The following is a 17,867-nucleotide window of genomic DNA, read 5'->3' on the forward strand; positions in this document are numbered from 1 at the left end:
TAGTCATCACCTCTATTGGTTATGATAACGTGGTATTCAGTAAAAACTTCGTTTAGATCTGGGAACGAGGTAAGATCACTTTGGCAATGTTTGATAGGGTAATAAAAGCACAAACAGTCAGATAATTAGTGTGTCCAGATTTCTATACCCCTTTATTCAGAGGTAAACCGAAGAACCCAAAATATTGGTCATAAACTGTGTGTGCACAACTATGGTACATGAGATGGGTCAAAGTTGAACCAGTAATTTGTTATTCATAACACTAAATCTCAATGCCCAAACTATATATGTAAGATCTAAAATGTAATAAACCAGATTTATCTTTATTTTTGTGAAAATGTGAGAATCAAATGAGTCATACAGTGTTTGTGCTGTGATTATATATATATATGTATATGTATTTCATGTAGGGCTGAGTAATCCTCTCCTGGTGTGTCCACAGTGTATTTAGATGGCCGCAGCTCTCTCTGTGCTCTCACAGACTGTAATGAGAGCGAAGTATCTGCCAAGCGTTAGAGCTGGAGCCCATCCAGATCTCATGCCTGGGTCAGGCCCTGTGCTTTGCTTTTGACCAGCTCTGTGAGCTGGGTCGAGCTGCGTGTGAAAGGCCTCAGTGTTGACGCTCCTTCAGAGCACACTGAAGGCTCTGACTGCTCCGTCCACAGAGACACAGCAAGACTTAAGGGAGGTCCAGGTCCTCTGCCAGTCTGAGCTTCACCTTGACAGGGTTGGCTAGCTTCCACTCATACCCCCGCTGCAGCGCCATGGCCAAGACAAATATGACCTGGAGCAGCAGCGCTGGGTGGTGTAATTAACCAGAAGGACTCCTGTGTGCTTGAGTTTACGGCATATCTCTTGACTCCTAAAGTTCAACTGTGTGCCGCATCGCTTAACAATCATCAGAGCGCTACATGACACACCACATGGAGCTCTCAGCACTTTGTCACACGCTCATGTCTTTTGACTGCTACAAGTGTTACATGACATGAGGGGTGAGAGCCAAGTTAACCAACAGTGCTCCCGCAGTTGTGTTCTCACTCAGCTGTCCTGTTTGAATGGCTGTGCTTTGAGTGCGTTTACCCTGCCCAGCATTCTGGCTTATGTGAGAACTTGTTGAAACAAGAAATAATTTTATCCATCTTGTTAGCTCAAATCAAATGACATGGCAGATAAAAAGAACATCTCATCTCACATTGGAAAGTGGAGACAATAGCTGCACCATAATTGGTATAATTTCAGTACTGTTGAAAATACAGACGCTCCTCTTTATTTTAAACTGATAGGGATATACTGTATTGAGGTGATGTATTGTTGGATTGGTAAAAAAGAAAAAATGCCTCTGCCCCTGTTTGGGAGTATTGACACATATAACTTTATCTTAAGGTGACTTCTTTCAGCCACGTGATTTTCCTTAACACAACCTCTCTGTTCAGCCCACTGATGTGTTGGTATCTGCCGAGGCAACAACTATCATTGGGTTCTGCAGCAAGAATCTATACAAGAGGGGTGCTTATTTTCTTATCTGTCCATTATTCTATGGCCATAGAGCAAGAATTGTCATATTAAGCTAATTACATATTAGACACACAGCATCATAAACAATATAATGTCATGCATGCTACAGTTGCTTCTGTTGCCAGCAGCCCAGCATTTACATTTTTATGCCTTCACACCAGCAACGGTCATGGCAAGAGGCATTATGTCTCAAGTTGTGCCTCCATCCCATTGTTGTGAATGCAATATCTCAAAAACACCGTGAGGGAATTTGGCACAAATTTTCACTCGAACTCGAACATGAATCGATGAGATTTTTATGCTCAGAGGTCAAGGTTACTGTGACCTTGCATCTGTCTCACTCTCTTGATTGCAATATCTCAAGAAAATCTTGAGGGAAGAAGTCAAATGGGCTGCTGATGTAAAGATGTGAAGCAAATTACTGCCTGATTAATCAAACACCAGACAGATCTCCCCAAAAACTATATAATTTTGCCCTTACCTATTTATGTATTTTCTATAGCTGTTTATCAGTCTGGATAGTTTTGATGTGAGTTGCCAAGTGTTGAAGAAATCATCTGTAGAGATGTCTGACTTCTCTCAAATATAATGGAACTAACTAGTACTTGGCTTATGGTTTTCACGACCCCAGAAGAAATGAATTTCAAAAACTCAATGGCAATGTCTCCTTCCAGAAATCATGACCCAGTTACTCAAGATGATCCACAGACATGATTGTGGGCACTGTCATGCAGGAACTAACCACCAACCAACTGCATTAACATGCAGAAGGAAGCGTGCATTGACTCATGGAGAAGACGCTGGTGCTCGCAACAGAGCGAGATGTAAACATTAATGTCGCGCTCATCGACTGAGCTAACCTTAGCTAGCTCAGTGGTGCTAGGTATGGTTGCATAGACGCATGCTTCCGTCTGCACAGTGATATGCAGGAAATAAAGAAAGAAAAAAAATCCTCCATGAAACTGCTCACCACAAGGTCGGTCAATTACCCCGAGTAAACAGGTCATAATTTCTGCTTCTATAAGGCCGACATCTCTGACAACTCACACCAAAACTCTCTACAATGACGAATAGCAATACAGGTAAAAGAAAAGCTATCTGTTTTTGATTTGGTAGTGATCTGTCCCTTTAGTTGTAATGATGATAACGATGATGATGGTAATCACAACTGATCAGTCTACTAAAGGACTAAAGCACTGTGCAGTGCACTTGAGTGCAGCTTTGACACACTTACACTGTCCAGTGTATGTACGCTTTCTTGCAGTGACAGTGGATTTATTCTTGACATGATTTTAATGTTTAAGGGGGAGTGATCCAAAGCTTCTGCCACCCAGTTGCCCTATAAAGTTGGATTTCGGACTCATAAAGTTAGAAAGACATCTCTTGATGAGCTGAGGGTCACATTTGGTGTCCGGTAAAGCTTTGGTACATTGCTGTTCACACAGTGATTGCAACAATGAATCCAACACATTGTCTGACACTCCCAGTCCTTCACACACACAGGCAGCTGTTTGAACCAGGCACTGATGGTGGATCCAGAGATGCCAGAGCCATCTGACTGGGGGATGGACAAAGTGAAAACAGCTGGGTGGCAGGAGCTTTGGATCACTCTCCAAAACTGTGTCAAGAATTGATCCGCTGTCATTGCAAGAAAGGGTACATTAGACGGTGCAAGTGTGTCAAAGCTCCGCTCAAGGGCACTGCACAGTGCTTTAGTCCTGGACTGTTCGATTGTGATCATCATCATCATCATCAATGACCTGAGTGATTACAATAAGTCAATAAGTCAATTCAAATAGACTAGCATCAGGGGTCTGTTCTGTTAACTCTTGGGTATTATTATCCGTATAGTGCAAAGTTTCACAATACTACATTTGTCCAATCCAGTGTCCAAACTAAAATCAATGTATTAGCAAAAGAATGTCCAAAACATGTGTTTAACATATTTTGACCTTGATGTTGACCTAAATGCTTTTTCTTGAATTCTGGTGATCTCAAAAGTATCACCAAATAAACGGACATCTCCAATTTAGCTGGAAATGACATCTCAGTTGTTTTTCTACACTGTTTGGTTCTAAAATTAAACAAATTTGAACATCAGATGGCGAGGATTAGCAACCATCTTGGATTTGACCTCTCATGGTCCCCAGAGGTCAAATCTGACTTCCCTCCACATCTGAAAATAAACATTATGGTATGCCCTAACTATGTTAGAAATGTCATGCTTTTCTCAAAAAGTTCACAATTATTGTTATTATCCATTGCACTATGAAGGTCTTTGGTTCTTGGGGAACTCCCCTGTGGGCTGTTCCCTTCAGGGAGTCCCCAGAACTGGTCATCCAAAAACACCTATTGACTAGATTTGTACTACCTTGATTATTTTAGCTTTAATTATTAACTTTTATTTATATTTATTGTGTTATGGTTCAATACCAATCAAATGTATAATTTTCAGTTCTAACTGTGACTGCTTCTTTTTCTTCAGAGATCACCCTTCTATCAAATGCTCAGAGCTGGATGGCCAGTGAGTAGCTCGGCTTTTAGATTTAATCTGACACACTCAATCAGAGAAAGTAACTGACTTACATTTCCCTTATTCTTAAGGTGAAGCCTGGCCCGCCTGGACCCATGGGTGAGATGGGCAAACCTGGCCCTCCAGTGAGTTTAACATCCATTGTGGCTGCATAAGTGATTTTGCATGATGAAGTTTTTTCATTCTTTAGTTCATTCTTTCACCTTTTTCACTGTCCTATTTTTCTTTTCCAATTTTGACCTGCATTTATCTTGTTATTGTTGTATGATGACTATATAAAAAGTATTTTTAAGGTTGGTATTAAATTGCACTCATTATTAAGGGTATTCCTGGAGATTCTGGGGACAGAGGACTGCCAGGACAGAGAGGAGACATGGTAAATGTTGACAATGAAAACCCTTTCCCTGACATCAGTTGCTGCATCATACAGTACCTGGTGACCTAATATGATGTGATTGTACATATGTCCTAGGGTTACCCTGGGCCAAAGGGCGCCCCCGGCAAGACAGGGAGGTTGGGCAGGAATGGCAGTCAAGGTGTGGATGGACTTCGTGGACCACCAGGACTACCCGGGCTGCTGGTGAGAACTTCCAGTACTTACACTTTAAGAATTTGTCACTCATTAGTTTGCTTGATTCAGTGCCATTTATGGTTGTTCTATCCCATCAGGGTCCACGAGGTTTTAAAGGAGAAGGGGCTGCACCAGGGGAGAAAGGTGATCAGGTGTGTGTTTGAGTAAGGCCTGTTTCACACAGCATGCATCAGCAGAGCATGACGACAGCCTTGATGAACTGCAGCGTGTTTCAAGCTTGTGGTGTTCACACACACAGTGTTGTTGCAATGTCACTGCTGCATCGCTGCCTGCTGCTATTAGTTCTGTATTTCCACATTTATGAGCACAAATTCCAACCATTTATGAAGTTGTGCAAGCTCCTGCACTGCGGACAACACGGCCCTGCAAATATTTCAAAATAAAATGCCCTGTGTCAACAACTGATGGGATTCTGTCCACACAGTGATGCCAGAGGGCTTTTATTTTGAAACAGAAGCAGGGAAGTTTCAGGGACAGACAACAGACAAGACAAGACAACAGATGTCTTTGTATTTCCTGATCTAGAGAGAGATTTTTTAAAACTGCAGTCAAATGTGGTATAGAGTCAATATAATCATCAAAACACCATTTTCACTGTCTTTTTGTGATGACAAACGCACGTGGCAGGATTAAAAAATTGGCAAGCCACCGTTTCTCTAGTTGTGCCATGGCTGTCACTCTGCTAAGACGCGTGTGACAAATGTTGCTTAGGTGGGCATTGTGGATGCTTTTACTTGTTAACATGGGTGCCGGGAAAAAAATACAACACATTTGGAGCTCTGCCTGCTGCGTTTATGGACCTTCAAAAACATCTGCATTTAGAGAGAGGACACAGGATGATACAAAGGGACACACATCCATTTAAAAGATGCCAAAAAATAAGTACATAAGTACAATGTCCTAACTGTGCAGGTTAATCAGTCAAACTCTAGGACACCAAATCAAGAATTTTGTAATAGTGGCAGCATCCAGTCTGACATAGTAACATTCACTTCAGTTTCAGTGCTTTATTTCCACTTTCTCCTTATAATGGTGGAAGCATCTGTTCCAATTTGATAGTCATAATTAGATAGATTAAAGACTTGTGTCCTACAAACAAAGTGATGAGGTGATTCTCTCTTCCCTCCTTCAAAAACTGCCATCATCACCATCAGTGGCTGGTTAGTTAGCTTGATTATTTCGCCATGCGCTTTGGCTAATGTCACACAGTGGAGAAAGAGAGACCTGAAAAAGGTGGCACTTGTCTGATGACAGCCCTGATCTTTCCTACCTGTTTCCTACCCTGTAACAAGAGCAGTAAATGAAGCATTGGGTTGTTTTTACACATGGAACATCTAGCTAATTATCTAGCTTGCTAATTCCACCATTCTATCATATTACCCTGGTAACAGAAAAAGAGGAATAAAGTAATACAACAGGACTGTCAATGCCTATTCATTCCGAAAGAACAACAGCCAGTGGGAAAAAAACACTTACATCCTCACTTATTCTGTCCAATGGTGTATCTGCATCACTCACTCACTCAAGAGCAGACATTGTTTCACATTGCTGGACTAACCAATTTGTTCTTTGTAAACCATTATGATTAAATGTAAAATTGCATGTTAATTTTTATATTAGTTACTGTAGTACTGACTACAGTGTGTGTTGAGTTGGTGGGAATGAAAAGCATTAATGTTAGTTAATTCAGGAAATGAAAGGAAATGAACTGATTTATGGCACACTGTTGCACTGATGCATCAAGTGTTTTCAAGTCAGAAGGATCAAGTCAGAGGGAAAGCATGAGTCACTGATGTTAAAGTCCAAGACAAGTATTATGTTTATGGTTTGTCCATACATCCTATGCCCATTTCTCGTGAACGCAATATCTCAGGAATGCATGAATTTGCATAAATATCCATTTGGACTCAAGGATGCATTGATTGGATTTTGGCGGTCAAAGGTCAAAGTCACGGTGAACTTGCACCTCTTTCATTCACGTAAAGGCACTAACAGAAGAACGCCTTTAGGGAATTTCTTCAAATTTAGGACAAATGTCCGCTTGGAATTAAGGATGTACTGATTAGATTTTGGTGGTCAAAAGCTTAGTTCAGTTGGGGCGCCTGGTGGCTCAGTGGATAGAGCAGGCGCCCCATGTACAGAGGCTGTGTCCTTGCTGCAGGGTTCGATTGCTAAATGTTGCCCCCTCTTTCTCTCTCTCCCCCTTTCACGCTTAAGAAGTGTCCTATCAATAAAAGGCAAAAATGCCCCCAAAAAGTTATTAAAAAAAAAGCCTAGTTCAGTTGTTCCCAACTTGTGGCTCGCAGTCCAAAAGTGGGTCACAGGTCCATTCTGAATGGACAGCAAGTGACTTGTTTGCAAAACACAGACTTGATTTTGAAGTGCAGTGACTTGCAATGTATTTATTTTTCTGTGTTCTAAGAAAATAAACTTTGTGCTAAACAAACATTTATGATACTTACCTGTTTTGTTCAGCAAGATAATCCTCACAAGTGAACACCACTACACTACAGTTGTGTCGCCACCACCACAAGTCTGTAAAGCCGTGTTTGGCGCGGTTTGGTGTGATGACATTCTGTAGTCTCATTCAGCCAAATGTTAACAACCATCTTTGTAATGATATAAAGCTTTAAATTTACCGAGTGGGCTGTTGACTGATGTATTTTATGTCATAGTAAACAAAGCGTGATATTCTCTTCAGCTTGTGTTAACCACAGACCTTATTTAAGGCTTCTAAACAAAAAGAACATTCAAAAAACCCATTGACTTTGAGACTGGAGGTGACTGGAAACAGGTTTTAGGACTCATTACAGTGGTTCTCTGTAGAGCACAGTATACTATATTGGACTATGAATAAATAATCATTTCAGACACAGCTGCATGTACTACTTGCATGCACTGATTCTAGGTTAAAGGTCAACAACTGCACTGGAGTTTATTATGTTTGCTCATGATATTAATATTTCAGAGCTTAGATTAGCCCTGGTTTATATGAGTCCATTTGTGACTAATATTTGTATCAAGGTTTTCAAAGTTTTATTTTCTCTGTGTCTCTGTGGACTGCAGGGTTTCACTGGTGAGCCTGGACCAAGTGGAGACAGAGGGAGGGCTGGGGAAAAGGTAAAAACATAAAACATTGATTTATATGAATATCTTCCTCTTCTGCTGTGATCCTTTGTTCATTTTGAGGAGCTGCACATGTCACAAAGTTTGACTACACCACCATCTAGTGGTTAGAGAAAACCTCTGAACCTCAACCAAAGCTGCAGGATTTCGAGCTATTTCTGCCAGTGTTACTGCTGTTTTCACAATTACTTCGACTAGTTTTAATTCTACTTCTACTCTACTATTGTGTGCATGTCATTTTTTTAAACCCTTATTTTATTCAACATTTTTCAAGTGCACAAAACATAACATTGCACTACATGACCGTTTATGCAAAAATAAAAAAATAACAAAAAAAATTTATTGTGTGTGCCAATCTGATTCATATCTGATGTTCCCAATTGAGACAGTTGTCCACATATTTTATGCATGTAAGTCCAAATAATTTTGAAGTCCCAGAGATTCCCATGGTTTCTTCCATTTCTGCAGAAACAAATAAGTCCCTCTGTAAATATAATGTCCTTTTCTTTCCAGAATCACAACCACAGAGATCAAATATATCTACATAGAAAGTGTGCGGCACTTCTTCTGCCACTAGACGGCAATACCTGTGACCAATCACACCTGAAGCACTTTTTGCTCTTACTAAGGGTTTTTTCCTTAAGTCTAAATTCTTGCTTGTGTTGTATGTCGCTTTGGATAAAAGCAGCTGCTAAATAAATAAATAAATGTGGTTAATGTGGTTTCACCTTTTCAATATATCGCCATCTTAGAATTTTAAGTTTCTATCTGCGTTCTAAGCGGTTTTGAGATATTGAGCTTCAAAGATTTTCATCAGTCTAAATAGTAATAATGATATGAACCTTTTTTTTTTTAAATAAAAAGTCAAAATATGCATATAATTTAGAAAAAAACCCCACCTCATGTAAGGTTTATAAATTGTCATAGAATACGAATCTATGAATAACTCAATTTTGACAAACATGTCAGAAAGAACCTTACGGTGACGATATATTGATGACATGTAACCTGAAATATCAGGGACTCTTGATTACCTCTGTTTGTGTGCCTTCCAGGGATATAAAGGGGAACCAGGAGACGACGGACCTGCTGGCCTTCCTGTAAGAGTGAAAACTGGTTGAAAGTATTTAAAGCAGCGTTGCACTGATTTTACACAGTTTTCTTGTCATGGGAATTTTTTACTCCGCCTGAAACAATGTCCTCTGTGTCTTTGAAGGAGCTTTTTCAAATCTGAGAAAAAAATCCCTCATAATGTCATGTCTGACGTACTTGGTATATGATTACTGAAAAGAGTCTTATCAATCATAGACAATGAGCAGTGTCCTCTGCAAGAAACAGTGCCAGCACAGAAAAGCACTTTTAAGAAAGAATCATTACTATGCTCTGCAGTAAGGAACACCTCAGGAAGACTTCAATTCCCCTCATTTGGCACATAACTCGGCTAATTTGCACAGAAATGGTGTTCCATTGTATAGATGCACTTTATCCTGCGGGTCTTTTTATTCTTGACTTTTCCACTGTTGTCCCTCTGCCCTTTGATTTTTAATTTATATTCAGGTTGTAGTCCTTCAGTGTTTTTCTAGGCTTATGTTTGTTTTTTTTTCATCTCTTTGTTGTTTTTATTTGTTGTTTTTGACTGCTTGGCCCTTCATTTTCCTTTGCGACTGATGAAGTCTAATGTAATCTAATTTTATCTAATCTAATCTAATCTAATCTACTGTGTTATCAAGCAACATTTTGTAATAGCCAATACAATGGTTTTTGTTGGTCTGGTAGGTGTTTTTTTGTGTTTGACCTACAGTCCAAAACTTAGAGATGTATAGCTTTTATATGAAGTATGAAGAATATTATATGAAACATAGAAAAGAAGCAATAAATCCTCACAAAGCTGTGTAAATCAGTAGTGTAAATGAGTACATGATGAATTTATTGGGTAAGACAGTGATATAAATCAGTTTGACTTGATGTACAAATGAATACACTTTGTGTCTCTCAGGGTCCTTTAGGTAAAAGAGGCATTCAGGGGCCTCCTGGACCTGCAGGGCCACAGGTAGGACATCTATTTTACTGTATTGCTCTGACTGTGTCTTTATCCCTCTCACTGAAATGCCTCACTGTGTGCATTGATCTTTTTTAACCAGGGAGACCCTGGACATGAAGGAGAGAAGGGTCCTCCAGGACCAGCGGTGAGTAATGCAATAATTATCTAGTCACCTCACTGTGATTAAAAGAGCTACCTGCTGCTAGTGAAGAGATAACAAACACTGATGTTTAGATAATATGTTTTAGGGTGCGCCCGGGGCCACAGGTGGTTTGGGACCATCTGGACTGAATGGGTCTGAGGTGAGTTAATCCAAGGAGGCTTCGTCATGTTCCTTAAAATCATTTAAGTTACGTCAGCAAGGTGAAATACAAGTACAGGTGCATCTACAAAAATTAGAATATTGTGAAAAAGTCCAATATTTTCCATCAGTTATTTAAGAAAGTGAAAAGTGAATACATTCACATGTTTCAAGCATTTTTCAGTTTTAATAATAATCATGGCCTACAGCTAGAAAAATGTAATAAATATATTTAAAAAACAAACAAACATGTGACCCAAAAATACAGTCAAGCTAAAAGCTGCTACCAAAGCAACCCGGGCTTCAGTAACACCTCAGCAGTGCCACAGGTTCATCTCCTCCGTGCCACATTGATGCAGTAATTCGTATTAAAGGAGCACCAACCAAGTATTGAGTATATCAATGAATGTACTTTTCAGAAGTTGGACATTTCTTTAAATTAAATAAATTCCTGAATAATTTTAGGAAATATTCCAATCATTTGAGATACTGGATTTCTGATTTTCATGAGCCATAATTATCGAAATTAAAACAAAAAGGGCTTGAAATATTTCAATTTCCCTGTAATGAATATACAATATATGAAAGTTTACCCTTTTCCATGATATTCTATTTTTTTGCGGTGCACTTGTATATCGTTTACCGTGATTTTCTTTCTCTTGCACAGGGGGATCAAGGTCCAACTGGTCTACGAGGTCGTAAAGGCCCTCCAGTATGTTTCCACTTCACCCATTAATCTTTACATACAGTGGTGATAGAGACCTATGGGAGGAGAATCAATGCATGGGTGTAATCATTTAATCATACTGCATCTCTAACAGGGGCTGTCAGGATTAGCAGGAGAGACAGGCTCACTTGGACCTCGAGGGACTCAGGTAAATTCAATCAGGGAACAGCATTTTTGTCCCATTTTAGTCAAAGTTTACTATCTTGGATGGATGGACTGATAAATAGATATAGTGTGAAAGGTGCAAATACACATGTGAAATTTGGACCATTCAAACCTTAAACTACAGATAATAGCAGCTGTAATCCATGACTTGAAAAGAATGTGGGGTGGGGACATAAAGTGGGGGACAATGCTCCCTTGTCGTCTTCAAACTTTCAGCCTTCATTATGACCTCAACTACACCCCTGTATAGATTTGTGAATGCATCTTAGAGGGTTGTGATGCTTTTACGGTACAAAATCTGTCAACAGACAGACAAAAAGAAATAAACAGGGCAAAATACACAAAACAGCATGTATGGTTGTTCTTGCAACGTAAGGTGTCACAAGGACCACATTTTGCCATATTGACACGGACACACAAAGACTCAAATGGCAAAAACAATACCAGCTGACGCAAAGTTGTTGTGGCTGGTAAATATTTCACGCCTTTCATACATTATGAGTTTAATTTATCTTTTAAGTCTCATTCACACTTTTTGAAAATATTCAATATGGAAGTGAATGAGGGTAACCTTTAAATCCATTAATCCTGCTCATTTATACACTAATGTAGAAACTTAATTTAAGTTATGGTGGAGACACTTGGAACTATATCACATTAAGTCAACTTTTTCATATCTTTCTTTAAGTATGGGGAAACAGAAATTGCTGTCTCTAGCTATAATTTATTGATTTGTCTTTCTCAGGGTCAGCGGGGCAGTGATGGCCCTCCTGGTCCAAAGGGGGAAATGGTAAGTTTTTATGCAGTTATCTGTAAAGTTGTGTCTGGTCAGTGTCCTCATTTATCTCATACTGCTACAGAGACTGCTTTTCTCTCTGACAGGGCAACATGGGACCTGTGGGACCAAAAGGATTACCTGGCATTGAAGGGCCCATGGTAAATAATATGAATTTATTGTCTCTAATGCTGGATTGCTATTTTTAGTGACCAAACCATACATCCTACACACAGTATACTGCGCAAATACACCTTGTGTGAAAAACTTGGATGTGATGTGCAACTAAAAAATGTCTGCATAACTTGTTGCTAGACCTTATGGATTTAAGTCACTAAAATGGGACTTGAGTTAGGCTTAACTGCTGTAACTTGCTTGAAACTTGACACCCTGAATACCAGACTTGACTCAAGACTAGCAATGAACATCTGTTTCTCAAGTTCTGATGTGAATAAATAAAGTAAAATGGTCTATTTATGACTAAAGATCATAATCTTGAATATGTAATTTTTAGACCTGTGCTTTGACTGGACTTGGTCTCAAAAGTAAAATGTTCAAATGGCATGTAGTTTTAGCAGTCAGCATTCAGAGACCTGATTGACCAGCTTTACTTGCAAGTTTTTTTTTTTTAACAAGTTTTGGGCCTGTCTCAACTGACTTATGCTATCTTGAAACTTGACATGGTGAGAGACTTCACTTGGGTTTGTCAGCTGACTTGAATCTTTACTTGAGACTAACTTTGACAAGACTCAAAACTTGACTTTGACTTATCTTGATTGACCTGAGGCAACTTGAGACTTGCTGTGACAATACTTGAGACTTAACTTGATATTGTCTTAAATTGACTTAAGACATGACTTGAGTGTCCCTCTTATCTGATTTTTGACGACTTGAGATTTGCTTTGGAAATTCTGAGATCTTACATGCCGTTATCTTGATGAATTTTTGACTCAACCCAAAATACATGCACACACTGAAAGTGCCGTATGATAAGGTCACTCCCACATCACTCCCATCTGACTCAGCAATCCTTTGTTTAAAACACAGCAACCTACCTCTACTTTCTTTCACTCAGCTACCAGCTACTGTAACCCCTCTGTATTCAAAAAGTGACTCTGCTTAAGGTCTCATGATAGCAAACACTTTGGAAACAATGGGCCACATGCAACAACGTTCTCTTAAATTTTCTGGTGAGAGAAAATATGAGAGAAGTCAACTCCAGATGTACAGAACGTTCTTAACCATTCAAATCTGCTCTGACAAGGTGAGCTCAGTGCTGAATCCCTCTTGATCATAAGTTACCTGTTAGCACAGGTAATGCCCCCTAAACACTATATAAGGGCAGGTTTTGTGCCGTGTGCAAAGACTCTGACACATGAACAAGATAGCTGTAAGAAGAAGAACTTCTGCTGAGTGAAATTGATGTGCAGGGCTGTTTTATAAACTTAAAGTAAATGTCACTTAATGGAAATGTAATAAAGTATTAAATGTAAAAGTACACATGTAAAAAAAGTTTAAATAAATTTAAGAATTCAATGTAATCAAAATAATTAAAAGAAAAAGCAGCAAGTCCTCATGTATACAGTGTATATAATAAGCTGGAATCGTGAAATGGTTTTTGCATGAAAATGGCTTACAAGATGAAAGAAATAGTTGCCAAATAATTTTCTAATTAACTGACTAATTGTTTTAGCTATATACTAATCTATTCTTTCATGTTTTTGGTTTGTGAGCAAAACTCTTTATTTGTAAAGTAGATAGAAAGTACAGTTTTTCCCTCTGAATTGTAATGGGGCGGAAGAAGAAAGTGGCTTGAGATTTAAATACTCAAGTAATGTAATGTAAAAGTAACCTCAGAGTTGTACTGAAGTGCAGTACTTAAGTAAATGTACTCAGGAAAATTACACCACTGGTCAGCAGAGGGATGCACAGTTACTAAAGGCACAGTGATTGGGAGCAGTGCACAAAGTATAGTAGTATCATTTCATAATCCTGCCATTATCATAACTCTAAAACTTCAACTAAATTTTCAGTATTTTTTCAAATGTTCCTCAAATGTAAAACGTTTTCCTTGTGTTGGACAACAATTTGCAGCCTGTGAAAATGAGATGTCTTTCTCTTATCTTGGTCAGAGTGCTCGCGACCAATTTTACTTAAGAGACGACCTAAAACACTGGTGAATCCCAAAAATCCCTGGGTACTAACAAAATAAGAACAAATCCTGGATACGAGCAAAAATAAGAGAAAATTTGTTCATATATTGTTTTTTGCATGAGGCCCAGTATTTTTGAATAGTTTATGTTTGTTTTCCGTATTTAACAAGGAAAGTAGCCCAATTTGAATTCCAACAGCAGAAAATTGTGGGTAAGCTACGATGATGCCAGATATAGCACGTGTATATCATATTTGCATAGCTCAAATGCAAGCGCGTCCATATATTAATATTTCCCTCTGCTTTGTTTGACCTTTTAGGGATTACATGGAGATCTTGGTCCAAGAGGATTTCCAGGTGGCACAGTAAGCAGCAAAGTCTTCTGTTTTCCGTTAAATGTCAACATTAACATTTAGGATTGAGGTCAGTTAATATCGCTCAAGGAGGTTATTATGCTCCATTTGAGCAGCATGATGTGACCAATAGTAGTCATGCGTCTTGGCTTTGCAAAAAGACTGATCAAAACATGCAGTGCAAGTTAACACACCTTACAAGATTAATTAAAAACTTACAATGCCTGGCTAGATGTACACATTTAGTGGCCATAGAGCGACACAATCAACTAAACTGGGTTGTGCTTCAGGCCACCTGCAGAATGTAACTTCAGTATTCACTGTTTTTAATGCTCTGGTTCAACCAGTGAAAAGCAGTAGAGCTTACTAGCTGATAGCTTTTCAATCGTCCTCACTAACTAGTCACTAATTATATTTACCGTAGAGTGCCCCAGGAACGAGTCCTAAAACATGGAAATGAGTTAGCATTTTAGCATCTTAGGTTCCCTCGTCTCAGAGTCACTGGGTTTTTTTGGATGGGTTTTTGGTTTGATGCCTTAAATAAGGTCTGTGTTTGACACAGAGAGACTTTCATGTTTTGTTATACAACATAAAGTATGTTACTAAATACCCAACTGTGAACTTTGAAGCTTTCATGTGTCTTAAAAAAGCAATTGCTGACAAATGACTAAATAAGGCTACAGAACATCATCACGCCTTTGTGATTGTAGTGTAGGTTGCTTATGGCCTAACATTGGCTTTCTGGTGATTATAGTTAGGCTTAAAAAAATCAGGAATATGTTGTTTATTTATGAAGATTTTCTTGCTGAACAAAACGTGTAAGTATCATCAACGTTGGTTTGGCACAGAGCTTATTTTCTGCAATAATCCAGAATCCATTGGATTATTGTAGTACTAGTCCCCTAAGCTTTCTGATGAGGGAACCAGAGCAGTGCTAACTTCCACATCGGCCTACAGAGAAATGTCATCCCCCAGACCAGAGCGTCACAGAGCGTAACAGAAGAAAAAATATTAAAAGGAAAAATGTCATGTCATGTTTGTTCAGGGCTTCAGAGGACTGGACGGTGAGAAAGGAGGCGCTGGACCCAAAGGAGACAGAGTAAGAGGAAGACATTGTTGTGATGATTCTTGTATCACCACTACACTATTTTGACCTAATCCAAAAATTACAAATCATACTGAATTTAATAGAGGAAGGCTGATATTTATAAAGCTATGTGAAACCTTTAAAAACATCAGTAAATATTTTCTTGGTACAATTACAGTAAACTAAGGAGATAGCGTGTAGCCTTTGTCTTATGCCAGTTATATTGCTAGCACCAATGTTTCCCTATTTTATAAACTGCATGTCCCCCAAATCCCATACAAAACCAATTTAAGGACTAAAAAACCTAACAACTGCTCTCTCAGGGCCCACCAGGTGCTGTGGGGATCCAGGGGCGTCAGGGAGAAAGGGGGGAACGTGGAACCTCAGGTCCTCCAGGGGAGAGAGGTCAACCTGGGCCCCAAGGGAAACAGGTGCAGATCCAAATATCAGATATCTCTGGTGTTTTAGTCCCAACATCTGCTAATAGTATTAGTTTGTCAATAGATGATTAACTTGTTAAACTAAATGTCAAAAAATGTCTTGACCCCATGAAACCTGTTTAAGTAGCTGTGCTGAATTTCTTATTTTGTGATGATATTTTGTACAGCTTTTTCTTATATCAATTTACCAATTAACATTGTGAGATGTGCTTGTATGGCTTTCCATTTAAAATACGCAAAACATTGCTTACAATATTTAACTCAAGAGCCACTTGCTGGATATGTTTACGGCTTTTATCCACATCTCTGTATCCACATCCCCCATTATCTGAGATGTAGTGAAAGTCTTTAGCAAAGCCTTCTCTTTCTCCAAACTACTATTTCTTGGGTCCAGTTAACCTTTAAGCTTAATTGCGGGACTAGTCTAATTCAAAAAGATAAATACTAAATCGTGGTAACACCAGAGAGTGACCATAAGAAACTTAAAATATCCGTCTGTTCATCTGTCTGGCATTAAAATAACTTGAACACTAAAGATCCATGATTAAAGGCTAAATTGTATCTCTGTTGCCTTATTTTTGCATGTAGCTATAATGAAGACCTTTTATACATTGACAGTGTGGTGGAAGAGCGTGTTATGTTCCATAATTCTAATGAGTTCCTCTGTCATGTCTCCTCAGGGTGAAGATGGGGAGGCTGGTGTTGGTGGAGTGGTTGGGAAACAGGGGCCAAAGGTCAGAGGCCTTTCAGGCTGTCTGCTAGTAAAGCTAAGAAACTAGAGCCAGATCTATCACATCTTATATCTACAAACACATTTCTTACATTATTGCACTCAGCAAAGTCTGACTGAGCTTTTGAACTAAGTGATGATGACAAATGACCACTGCTTCTGCTCCTGTGTGTACCAGTACTACTTCTACTGGTAAAGATTTGCCTCTGTTACTGCCATTACTAAAAAAAATGCCCTGAGAGGCAAGGTGAAAGAAGAACTTTTTGCAGGTAATGTTGGCCCAAACAACAAAGTTTTTCTCCTATGTTGCAATTCATATCATCTACATAGGAGATAAACTTTTAGGCTTAATTAGTCTGTTTTGAGAGTAAAAAAGCTATGCATGGTACAAAGGGCATTCACAGATCAGCCAAATGTAGCATAAACAAAAGGTTTTACCTTCTTAGTTAACAAAATACAAATTCCCACTGTTAAACATAATGGAACTGTGCAGCTGTGCTGGAAGGATTTTATAGACTGAGTCACAGTGTTTATTTACAATAATTTTTGGCCAAAAAAACCCTTGCATCACGTACAAAAAATCTATCTAGTTTTTAGCGACTTTGCAAAAAGTCACACCAAAAAAAACCCCCAAAAAACTCAGTACCAGTTTAAGTGCACTATACACTATAAACTATATTTAAACTCTCTGCACCGCTTTACCCTGGCATCAGACAGCCTTTTCTGACGGGGAATTAAAGCCATTATATCAAAGCCTCCAGACTCCATTGCCAAAAACAGTCATTTTACTTTGCAGAACACTGGAGTTGCTGGTCTACCACAGCCTCAATCGGTTAGTGTGTAAGGTAAGGTGGAGAAAATATTAAAAATAGACTGATACTGATTTTTTTAGGGTACTAAAATATGTTTTGCTGCGGCTCTGTCCACAGCAGCACACATTGCTTAGCTTCTGTGCCACCAGATTTGGCATATTAAAGTTCATGTTGAAGCAAAACTGTACATAATATATACATAGCAAAAAAATGTCAGATGGTTTGGACCACAGTGTTTTGCATATCTCTGCAATTGAAATCATTTGCCAGTTGTTAACCCGGAAGTGATTATTGTTGTTAATATAACATCACGATGATTTGGTCTATTTCATATGAACGAGTACTGCCAGCTTGCAACATACCATATGCGCATGTATGCAGTCTACTCTGCGCGTGACTGAGCAAGAGAAATATCATTTAGCTGCTAATTGCTCTGCTATGTTCACCAGGTAGTCTCTAACTGTGCCTGCTTGCTGTTTAGTGCTGAGCAGGTAGACGGAGGGTTGATCAGAGGTTTG

This window comes from Plectropomus leopardus, chromosome 6 (genome assembly GCF_008729295.1).
Source record: "Plectropomus leopardus isolate mb chromosome 6, YSFRI_Pleo_2.0, whole genome shotgun sequence".
Taxonomy (NCBI): Eukaryota; Metazoa; Chordata; class Actinopteri; order Perciformes; family Serranidae; genus Plectropomus; species Plectropomus leopardus.